The sequence below is a fragment of the Eucyclogobius newberryi genome, unplaced genomic scaffold, assembly GCF_026437365.1.
Source record: "Eucyclogobius newberryi isolate DKJ021-1_F unplaced genomic scaffold, fEucNew1.0.hap1 SCAF_3, whole genome shotgun sequence".
Taxonomy (NCBI): Eukaryota; Metazoa; Chordata; class Actinopteri; order Gobiiformes; family Gobiidae; genus Eucyclogobius; species Eucyclogobius newberryi.
In genome coordinates, this window is record NW_027315945.1 from 19770105 (window position 1) to 19780315 (window position 10211).

The 10211-nt window shown below is 40.2% G+C and overlaps 1 protein-coding gene across 1 annotated transcript in view; it reads right to left on the reverse strand.

Moving 5' to 3' along the window:
• Positions 1-9378: 9378 nt before the first annotated feature.
• faxcb (failed axon connections homolog, metaxin like GST domain containing b) overlaps positions 9379-10211 on the reverse strand; it is a 12445-nt gene continuing 11612 nt past the window's right edge. Inside the window, exon 6 of the mRNA XM_072461064.1 lies at positions 9379-10211. This exon is cut by the window's right edge and continues 777 nt beyond it. The gene's annotated coding sequence lies outside the window, so the exon portion shown is untranslated.

Genomic DNA, 10211 nt, shown 5'->3' on the forward strand with positions numbered 1-10211 from the left:
CTCAATATCACTGACCAAATACAAAGCATGTCATCTTGTTCTAATGGGTAAAATGCCAAATCTACTCCCTACCAATCAACCTAAGGGGGTAAGAAATTACCCAAATTCTTTCAGCAGTGCCCTACCTTTGCTTCCACTGATCCTCCTGAGAGCGGCGAGGGCTGTTTTGCATTCAAACCCTCCTCCTCTCGCCCGCTCATCCTCTCTACCCCATTGGTACCAACAATACCCCTCTCTCCCTCTGCACCGCCCGCTCTCTAGTCTCTACAGGCTTCTGTGGAATTTATTCAAATATTTTGACATTTTGCCTCCCCTCACTTCCTGAGCAGAAATGATTTGTGACAGCTGGAGATGGGCTCGCTCGGTCGTTCTTTGTAAAGGGCCTAGTTTCTCTTCTCTGCCTCCTCCTTTATCCAGTGCTGCTCCTCCTGTCAGCTGCGAGGGCCTTGAAGACTCCTGCTACAGTTTTTTCATGTGACTCCTGAGTGTGATCGACAAACTGGGTGATATTCTTCTATTTGTTGACATTTTGTGCTCGCTGTCTCTCTTTTCTTTACTGGGCGCACAGCTGCTGTTTGAATCTGTGCTGACATTGTGTATAGACTGCTCGCAGGGTAATTCTTGTGTGAAAAAGGGCTACAGTGTAACTAAATACACTTCCATAGTAAATGATAATTGATACAAATAGCATTATGTATACATTTTAACATGTTTGAATTATACAAAATTGTAAAAATGTCAAACAATCAAATTTACAACACTAGGAATATCTGACAAAATGTTGAGTTTCAAGTTTTTTAAAATAATTAGGGCTACTACACTGCCTGTAATAAAAAATAAAGTCACTACAGGAAAAAAAAGGGGCACACACTATTATTTCGTAGGACCATCTTTAGCTTTGATTACGGCACACATTTACTGTGGCATAGTTTCAATAAGCTTCTACTTAAAATATTTATTTCCATCCAGTGTAGCATTATTTTTCACCAGTTGATCTTGTCTTGATGATGTGAGACAAAAGCATCATATTTGTGTGATCAGGTGCCCATCTTTTGAAAATGAGTAAATGTTGGATTTTTCCTCCTGTCACTTTGTGACAAAAAATTGGCTGATGCGAGCTGTCTATCTAATAATAAAGTATTTTATCTCTCGTCAACCCAGGAAGCAAGGGCTGGAAGCAGTACCCCAATACCCAGGCTGCGCTTGGGCGGTCCACCCCAGTTTCACTTTGCTGAGAAAACCTGTTTTAAAAGCAAACGTGAAAGGGACAAGTTACACAGATTTAAAAACCTACCTCCGGTACCACAATGTTGAAAATCAGGGACCCCAGCTTTAAGTGGATAGAATTGAATTGGGAGTAAACCATATACAGTAATTTAATCAATATGTGAATCACAAAACAAGCAGAGTATTGTGTAAAAAAAAATTAACAGTTTTACAGATTCTGTAAATCATAGTGCTCAAACGCTCACTTCCAAGGTGTTTGGATACCATTCTGCATGCATTCTAATAGGCGATGCACTGCTAGCATCAAAATGAGAAAGTGTAGGATCTGTGGATGTGTGACAGCGCTATGTGGACTACAGCGCACTGCACTGACAACAGAAAGTCTATTTGAATAATGCTGCTCATTAGTTTGGGGACAGAGCCTTTTTCTGTTGCAGCCTGTCCCTGGTCACTTTGCACTGCCGCGATATGGACAAACACACACATTCAAAACCAAGACTGTCATCCATCAACGCTCCGAGAAAGAGGTACCATCCACCCAAGACAAATGCATCCTCTTTCTCTTTTATTTTCTCTACAATGATTAGACCTTTTCTCTCCACACCAGGCATCACACATTCTGCATGTGGAGTAGACACAGATGCCAACTCTCTCATACTGTATGTGGTGCTACTTGAGGAAGTAATTGAAGAGAAGATCAAGAGAAGGAGACTAGATGCAGGAAAATATAAAAGCATTGAATGATAATGAAGTTGATGCTGAGCAGTCAAACAAGGATGAGTATTACGAGAACAGGTTGGAAAATATGCATCTCATGTTGAACTGTGGACATCCAATTAAAGTCATTACTTTTCACATTATGTCATGTTTTTACAGTGACTGAAAGTTAACAGATTTGAAAAGGAAGCAAGCACGTCAACTGAAAAAGATATCCAACCTAACATGTTTTTTACAAACATACTAAAGCGGAGATATGTTTACTGAATCTTTGAAAAGGATATTCATTCATTTATTCATTTATTTTCTACCGCTTGCTTGTTTCCGTCAGGGGTCACGGGTGACTGGAACCTATCCCAGTGACTTTGGGCCTTAGGCGGGGTACAACCTGGACAGAGGCCAGCTCGTCGCAGGGTAAAAGGATGAAAAGGATATAACAGATTATAATTTCACTCAACTTGAGTCATTAGCTTGAAGTAACAATACTTTTGAAATTTTATATTTAGGCACTGTGACAAATTGTCCCCATTTCTGTTGCATGTATTCTGAATGTACTTGAGATTAAATGAATTTGGAAGAGGTAAGTTTAAGTATTATCTATTATAATTGTGTTATATCACCATCATATAAGTAAAAAGTTTGGGTTGTTTTCCATATAGAAGTTTCCTAAAATGTGGCAGTGGTGTAGCAGACCTAATGGTAGCTGATTCGATCCTTTCTAAAGCAGTTACAGTCACGTGTAACAGGCTGAAGTATAGTCTCACCTGGACCATACCTGGGGTTAAAGGGTATAGACTTATACCCAGGGTTTATTATGACCCATGGGCCATTTTATACTCCTAGTATTAGGCCAACATCCTCACTCTGGCTGGGCCAAAGTATACATGAGTCTGCATGGGCAAGGATGAATTTAGCAGGGCATCTTTAAAGCCAAGGTTTACCTAGGCTGCTGGCCAGGAGCCTACAGAGTCAGAAGGCCTATCACTACAACTGCATTATCTCGAGAGCATGACAACGCCTGAGAAGAAACCACGACAACCAAATTATCAGCAAATTTCCACCCTGGACCAGCTGATGTCATTATTAGAGATTAAATTAGTTCGACAAAGAAAAATATGTTTAATGTTTTTAACCAGCACTTTGCTGACTCCCTCGAACCCAAGTTACTATTGTTATCAGCCCCACTATAGTAAAATTGAGAAAATACTTTCAGTAAAAAAACTGAAAGTATTCCCTTACTATGGAAACTGCTTTTGTTATATATCCCTTTGCATAAAGGAGGCCAGAAACATTATTTTAACTTCCATTCAATCTCAAAACTATCTTGCTTAACAAAACTGTAATAAGTGCTTTCTTAACCAAATATTACATTTTAAATAGCTGCTGGTCCAGTTTTAGACCAAGGCATAGTATCACAGCTGATACCAAAATTATAAATGATATTGCTATTGCTATATTGCTCCAGAGTCTGTCCTTGAACCACTTCTATTTACAATTTATATAGACTCAATTGATCCTTATCTAAAACATAGTAGCTTCCACTTGTATGCAGATAATGTCATTCTGTCAGGGCACCTTCTGTTCCACAAGTGATTTAGAATATTAGAGTGGCTTTTCATTCCATCCAACAAATCTGTTAATTTATAATTAGCAAAATGTATGCTCTTTTCCTAAACGCGCTCTAGTGACTCGAGAAATGTATCTAGTCTTAAATAGAAAACCGTTAATCCAGGCTACTTTTCTCTCAGTGCTGGATTATGGTGATGTTAAATATATGCATTCTGCAACTGTCTTAAAACCTCTAAACTCTTTTAGAGTTTCAGCTCTAAGGTTCATTACAGGAGAAGGATACAGAACTCACCACAGTGAATCATACTCTGTGGCAAGAAGAGACCCACACTTCCTTTTGTTTGTTTATCTGGTTTTCATTGGTATTTTGCCTGATTATTAAACAAGTATGTCAAATATCTGATCAAGTATTCATCAGCTGAGATCTCAGGACATCTTTATTACAGAGTCAACACCAAATCAGGAAAAAGGGCCTTCTGCAACCTTACTCCCTGTCTAGAACAAAACACAGACACATAAATTAGATTTAAAGAGATTAGCCACAATGTCAGTGGTCTTGCTTTATATTTTAGCTAGATATTCTGTGTTGCTGTTCATTTTAAGTGTTTGTATTCAACGGGGTATGCATGAAAAAGAGAGTTCTTCTCATTGAGGGTTTTCCCTGTATAAATAAAAACTGAGAACCTCTTCACACTTTTGAGTGACTATTTATATTCCAATATCTATTTATAACTATTTACATTTTAACTCAAAAACACTAAACAAATCTAACTTTCAAAGTTTATAGCAAACTAACTAATAAAAGCCAGCCACACTGTATTGTGTCTATAAGAACATATCTCAGTTTGGTTTAATAAAGCCATTTGCGAGAGCCTCTAGGGCCTTTTAATACTTTAAGATGACTCTGATGCTAGGGTAAAACACTTCCCAGTCGCAGTAATGTCATTGCTTGTTGTGTCAGGGAGGGCATGTGGATAATAGACCTCCTCAAAGGGCCATTTTGGGGAATTGTACAACTAACTCAAATAAATAAAGGCCCTGAAATAAAGACTCCACTGTCTGCTAATGTAACCATTGTGATGTAACCAATACACATTGAGCCCATAACATCTACATAACAGAATCTATTAAAGAAGAGTTTTGCAATCAATAATCAATGTGTTATGCAAATAAAAATGAAAACAGATGCAAGGTGTCTGTCTGTGAAGAGACCTGAGGAAAACCTGCTGCAGCGCAAAAAGGGAGAATCCGTCATCTGCCAAGGACATCCGGAGCTAATAAGTGTGTAACATGATAGAAGGGGAAATTAGTTCATAGCTGTCATCTTCTTGATGAAGAGGCAATCAAAATCAAAGTGAATCATTGCGTGTGGAAGATTGTGTTTTGGAATTCAAACGGGCAATGCTTCAATATGACAAATCAGCCGGTGTGGTGCATGTTGATTGATTCCATCCATGAAAACCTAATAGATTTAGCCCTGTGTGAATTTGGCTCTCATTAACCTCGCTGCGTTTTCATATGAGAATGTATTGGAGCCATTTTATCCACCACTCAAAGGCAATTCACCGGGCGATAAATCCTTTGGCTTATCTGGCAGCAGGTGACAGCACGGCAGAGCACGGTGGCTGGCAGGGCACAAATACACAGAAATACACTGCAAAATGCATCATCACACACATATGCCATGAACACACGCGCGCACACGTTGCCATGGAAATCCGGGAGAAAACCTTGTGATCCGACCGGAACCAAAGACATGGCCCTCAACCTGAGCAACCAGCCGCAACAGAAAACCCTCCGTTCAGCTGCCTGTAAGAGAGGAGAGGAAGAGGAAGAAGGAAAAAACAGAATTCAATTACACAGACGAACCCCACTCCTTGCCCTCAGGGACTGATATCAGCACCATTTAAAAGTCTGATTACTCACAAAACCAATAACATTTTGACTCCTTGGTAATGGACCAGTAGATTAGAAAATTTAGATTACATTTAACTGCCTGTAGATTCTCATTAAAACGCCACCAACTAGTTAGAAACAATAGGTAATTAAGAGTGTAATGAAGCAGGCTACCGTTAGCACACGGCGGTTGTGCGCGGCTCTAGTGGGACCCAGCCTTACTGTGCACTTATCCTGCAGCAACGCCATAGTCGAGTCTCATTTGGGCAATCCGACATATTTAATTAGATTAATGAATTTCAGTGGCGTCTCGGTGGGGTTGGCTGTGCTGCTCGCAGTGACAGAATAACAACAGAGTATATATTGGAGGAGAGGCCTAGAGAGATACAGGCCAAGACGAGGTGGTCCCAAGACGCCACCGCCACATGTGACAGTTTGGGCGGGTCCTTGTCTCAAGTTCAGGTCCTGTTAAATGCAAAATGTTTTGGGTGATTAAACTCTTAGCTCCAACTTCAAATTAAATTTTAAGTCAGAGGAACTGAATAAAACATGACAATCAAGACTAGCTGGCCCAAATGTTGCAAAACACATTTAGAGAAAGATATTTTTGACAACGCCAATTTCATTTATCCATGTTCTCATTCAGTCTTTTGGTCTATTTAGCTCACACTGACGTCCAATTTTTATGTTATTAATTTTAGAGGAATTGTAACTGAATGATCTGTGTAGTTGAATTATCTGCTTTTAGTAATTCACTAATTTACATTTTATAATTCCAAGTTTCTGGCCCTGTGTGATTGGGTAAAGCAAAAAGGAAAGTTTAGGAAACAACTTCCAGTTTATTTTTTCAGGCTTTTGTGCATCTATTTCACCTTTCACCTTGCCACTACAGCATGTTTCAACATCCAATTGTATAAGGTTTAACTAGGCTATTGAATGTGTTGTGCACTGGAAACACAATGTTTCCATTCTTGAAGTGAGTAACGGGCCTAAATAAACTGTGACCAGCTGCTGCTAATATGCTAGTTTGTTTTGTTAGCAATATAACTTTCCATTTCTGGGAATGCGGTTGGTCATTTTCTTTTTGTTTTTTTTGCTTTCAGGACTTTGCTTTTTGCTTTTTTCCCCAAGTGCGCATTTCCTCTTGTCCAATAACCTGACAGTGGACAGCATACAAAGCAAAGCTGAACACTTACTTTGGAAACACACTCATCCAAACTGACCTGACCTGATCTGCCCTGTCCTGTGAGGTCATAGGACATTTAGCTACATATGATGAACGTTCACAAGAAATTCTACAATTATTGTACGATGTTTGGGCTGAGCTCGTGAAGATGGGCATATGCTAAAAAGAAAAATAATTGTATTTTATTGAAAATGTATTTCATTGGCCACGATGAGACGCAAACCGGTAGTTTCAACTTTTTGTTGTATTACACTGCCCCCTATAGGCTGGATCCTAACCCCAGTGACTACACCAGTGGTTCCCAACCTTCCCTTTGTCATGTAGCCAATGACAGAGCCCTGGAGCAAGGGTCTATGGTGTCATGCCCCGCACCCCTTTGCCTTCATCATCTACATGGCCTATTGTTTTTCCTGTATTTTAATTTCTCCAACTCGATCAAGTGTGACACAAATTCTTTACCTATCCTGTCTGCCATGAAACCAGCAAGAGAAAGGAATGAGTGTGAAAAAAAATTGACACATTCCACCCGGGATCTTGGTGCAAAATAATCCTCTAATACCAAAGAGTTTAAAAAGGCTTTGCCAACATCTCTGCTGCGCCTCGCGCTCCCTTAGAGCATTTGTCTTTGGTTTCATGTGAAAAGGAGGTTGGTTTGAATCTCATCAGGAGAAAACAGGTAAAATTAACTCATATTCAGAAACAGGATTGACAAATAAGCATTTTAGGGGACAACAATGTGAGAGGGACTAGGCATATTACCGAGAAAGAGCAGTGGGAAAGATGGTTGTGAAAGAGATTGTTCCAATCTGCATCCTAAAAAAGTTTTATTTTTCGCCGATTTGAGAACTCAAGCAACTGTTAGTCCCTTTTTAACGCTCACCCCCGTGCGGAAGCACAGAACAGCCCCGCTGCTACACGTGCGTTTGTTTATTAGAGCGACTGATCGCACAGTCTTTCTCTGTCATTTTGTATTGTACACTGAAGGAACGCGCAAAACACACACCGGCATATCTACCACGCATGCGCAGCCAGGGAAACATGCTGCTATGCTGGGGACAAGCCAGAATGAGGCTGCAGGTGTGCAGTCGGTGCATCCTATGATTGACATGTGAATGAACTACTCGGCTGTCCACGCCACGAGGAAATGAGAGTCAGATTTGGCACCAAAAAATAAAATCCTCTATTATTTTAGAAATGTTGAAAACTTTTGCGCTCTTTAACAGTGTTTTAGGTTACATTTTAACTGTGAACTTATTAAATTATTTACCAACATTGAATGAGTTTGAGAAAAAGAAAGTTTGCTGGATTCCAACTGTTAAAGTCAATCAGACAAAAATTCTTCTATCACGTATTGGCTGATCTCCAGCACAGAACATGACAAGAGCATATTCACCATGCCTGAGAGTGCACTCTCAGGCAGGTGCAGTCCGCGGTTAACTCTATTTTGTCTCTGAGCAGGCCAGCCAAAGTCATCTGGAAACTACCACATGCCAATGAATAAATAAAGCAGTAATTAGAAAATAAAACAGCGCCACCTGTTGGCTATCTCACTATGAATTCATAGAATGAGGACCACCTGAGCCTAAAGTGAGAGTTGGCACATTAGAGAAGAATACGTGTGTATTTAAAGAGGCAGACCACAGTGTAAGCCGCTGTGTATCCTGGGGCCTACCTGGCAGCACAGCGCTCACCCTGGGATGGAGCAGCTGCCTGGGGGTGGATGAATGCTGGGTAAAGGGGTATAGGGGGGTCTTCCATGGTAGAGCCATGGTGGGTCCCACCAGAGCAGAACAGTAGGAGGCAGATGGACAGGCCACAGTCAGTGCCAGAAGGGCCAGAGGGCCTGGGGAGAGGGGGAGCTGAGATCATGTGTGCTCACACACAAAGCATCCACATATTCTAACACCTAACTGAACTAGCTTTAGTTGTTTTTGAACTACAGAGTTGAGATATGTTAGGTTTCTATCCAGCTACTTTTATATCTGGCTAACCTTACAATAGGCATGAAAATGTGTTAAGGTAAAAGGGTAAAATTGGAGTATTTTAAACGGACTCATGTTGACACAATAACATTATGGGCTGGTGCTGGTGAAGATGATGTTGGAGTTGTGGGTTGTAGCCACCGGCTGCACTGGTCTAGAGCCACAGATGCAGCAGTGTTTGTGTGTTGTCTGTAATTTGTTTGCAGTAATTTGTTTTGCGGTGCCAGGGGAGTTCCCGTTTTAATTTTGCTCTGTGTGTTTACTCCTCTTTGTGGATCGCTGATCTGTTAAGCGCAGACAGAGTTGGGGCAGGCAAATGGAGGGAGGGGCTCTAAGCCAAATTAAAAAGGAGCAGCGCAGATTGTTTCAGGCCCTGGCAGCTCCTTCAGCCCAAAGGCCTCGCTCAGAGCCTGCACCTGCTCCGTCCCCAGGGAGCTCTGTCCTGATCTGTGGACCTCTGTATCCTGTACCCAGACCAGGGTTAGTGCTGTGCTTCTGCAGGGGTTATTTTCACTCAAACATGAATGAGAGGAAAAACATGGTACAGTGTTATGGCTAATCTCCACTCAATCACAAAGCTTTTCTTTTTTGCACTTATGAGAAAAGACGTGCTGAAAATGACTCTTGTCTGACAGTATTCTGACGCTCTATGCATGGTGGTATAATAGTGTAAGTAATGCAGATAAATCATTTAAGGCTTGACAGGAATAGTTTTACAGTATTGTTTGTGAGTAGTTCTCAAATCTCAACAATAATTTCAAATGGATTGAAATATTGCAAATTCTATGTTTACAATTTTATTTCTAATTCTTTATTGAAATCACTCAATGCTCAATCTTCTTGGTACTCTTCATACATACACATTTACACTACCCCAGCAAAAATGTCATGACATGGTCTATAATAGAACAACACATGCATTTTAAAATGGCTTCATTACAACAGTTCTCTGTTTTGTAGAACATCCTAAAGTAGAGGAGATGCAGACATTTAAGTTTCTGTGTTCTGATAAATCAGTAATGATGTCACTGTCCAAAATAAAGAGTAATGCTTTGGATGTGTAATTCTAGAAAATAAAAAATAGAAATAATCAGATAACATGTTGTTTTGTAGTTGACAGGAGCTGATTTTTGGTCCATGTTAAATTTAGAGAGAAGGCCTTCTTCTGCTCAAAATGTTCTACTGTAACAAACATTCATAACCTGCGCACACACTGCTCACCAATTATATCTCTATCCCAGGTCAGCATACAACATAAAGTGAAATAAAACTAATTCATATTATTGTCTCTCCTTGGGAGAAAAATACAAAGATAAATATTAAACATAGTCTTATGTAAATTGTCATGTAGAGCTAATCCTAACATTGGCACATGACAATGAAACCTCCAAAACTTCAGAACTTTCAGCTTAGTTACTGATCTTGCATCTGATTTAAATGGTGCTCTAAACCATTTGATATTGATGGTAATTGTACAGACGGGAAGTGATCTGAGAATGAGAAGCGATGCTGATGCTTGGGACTCAGAAGGTCTTTAGAGGTCTCTCACCTATATGTATAATCTGAAGGAAATGACCTTGAAGTTGAATGAGCTCAGTCTGGCTTCTACCACCATCTAGTGGCTAAATATAAAA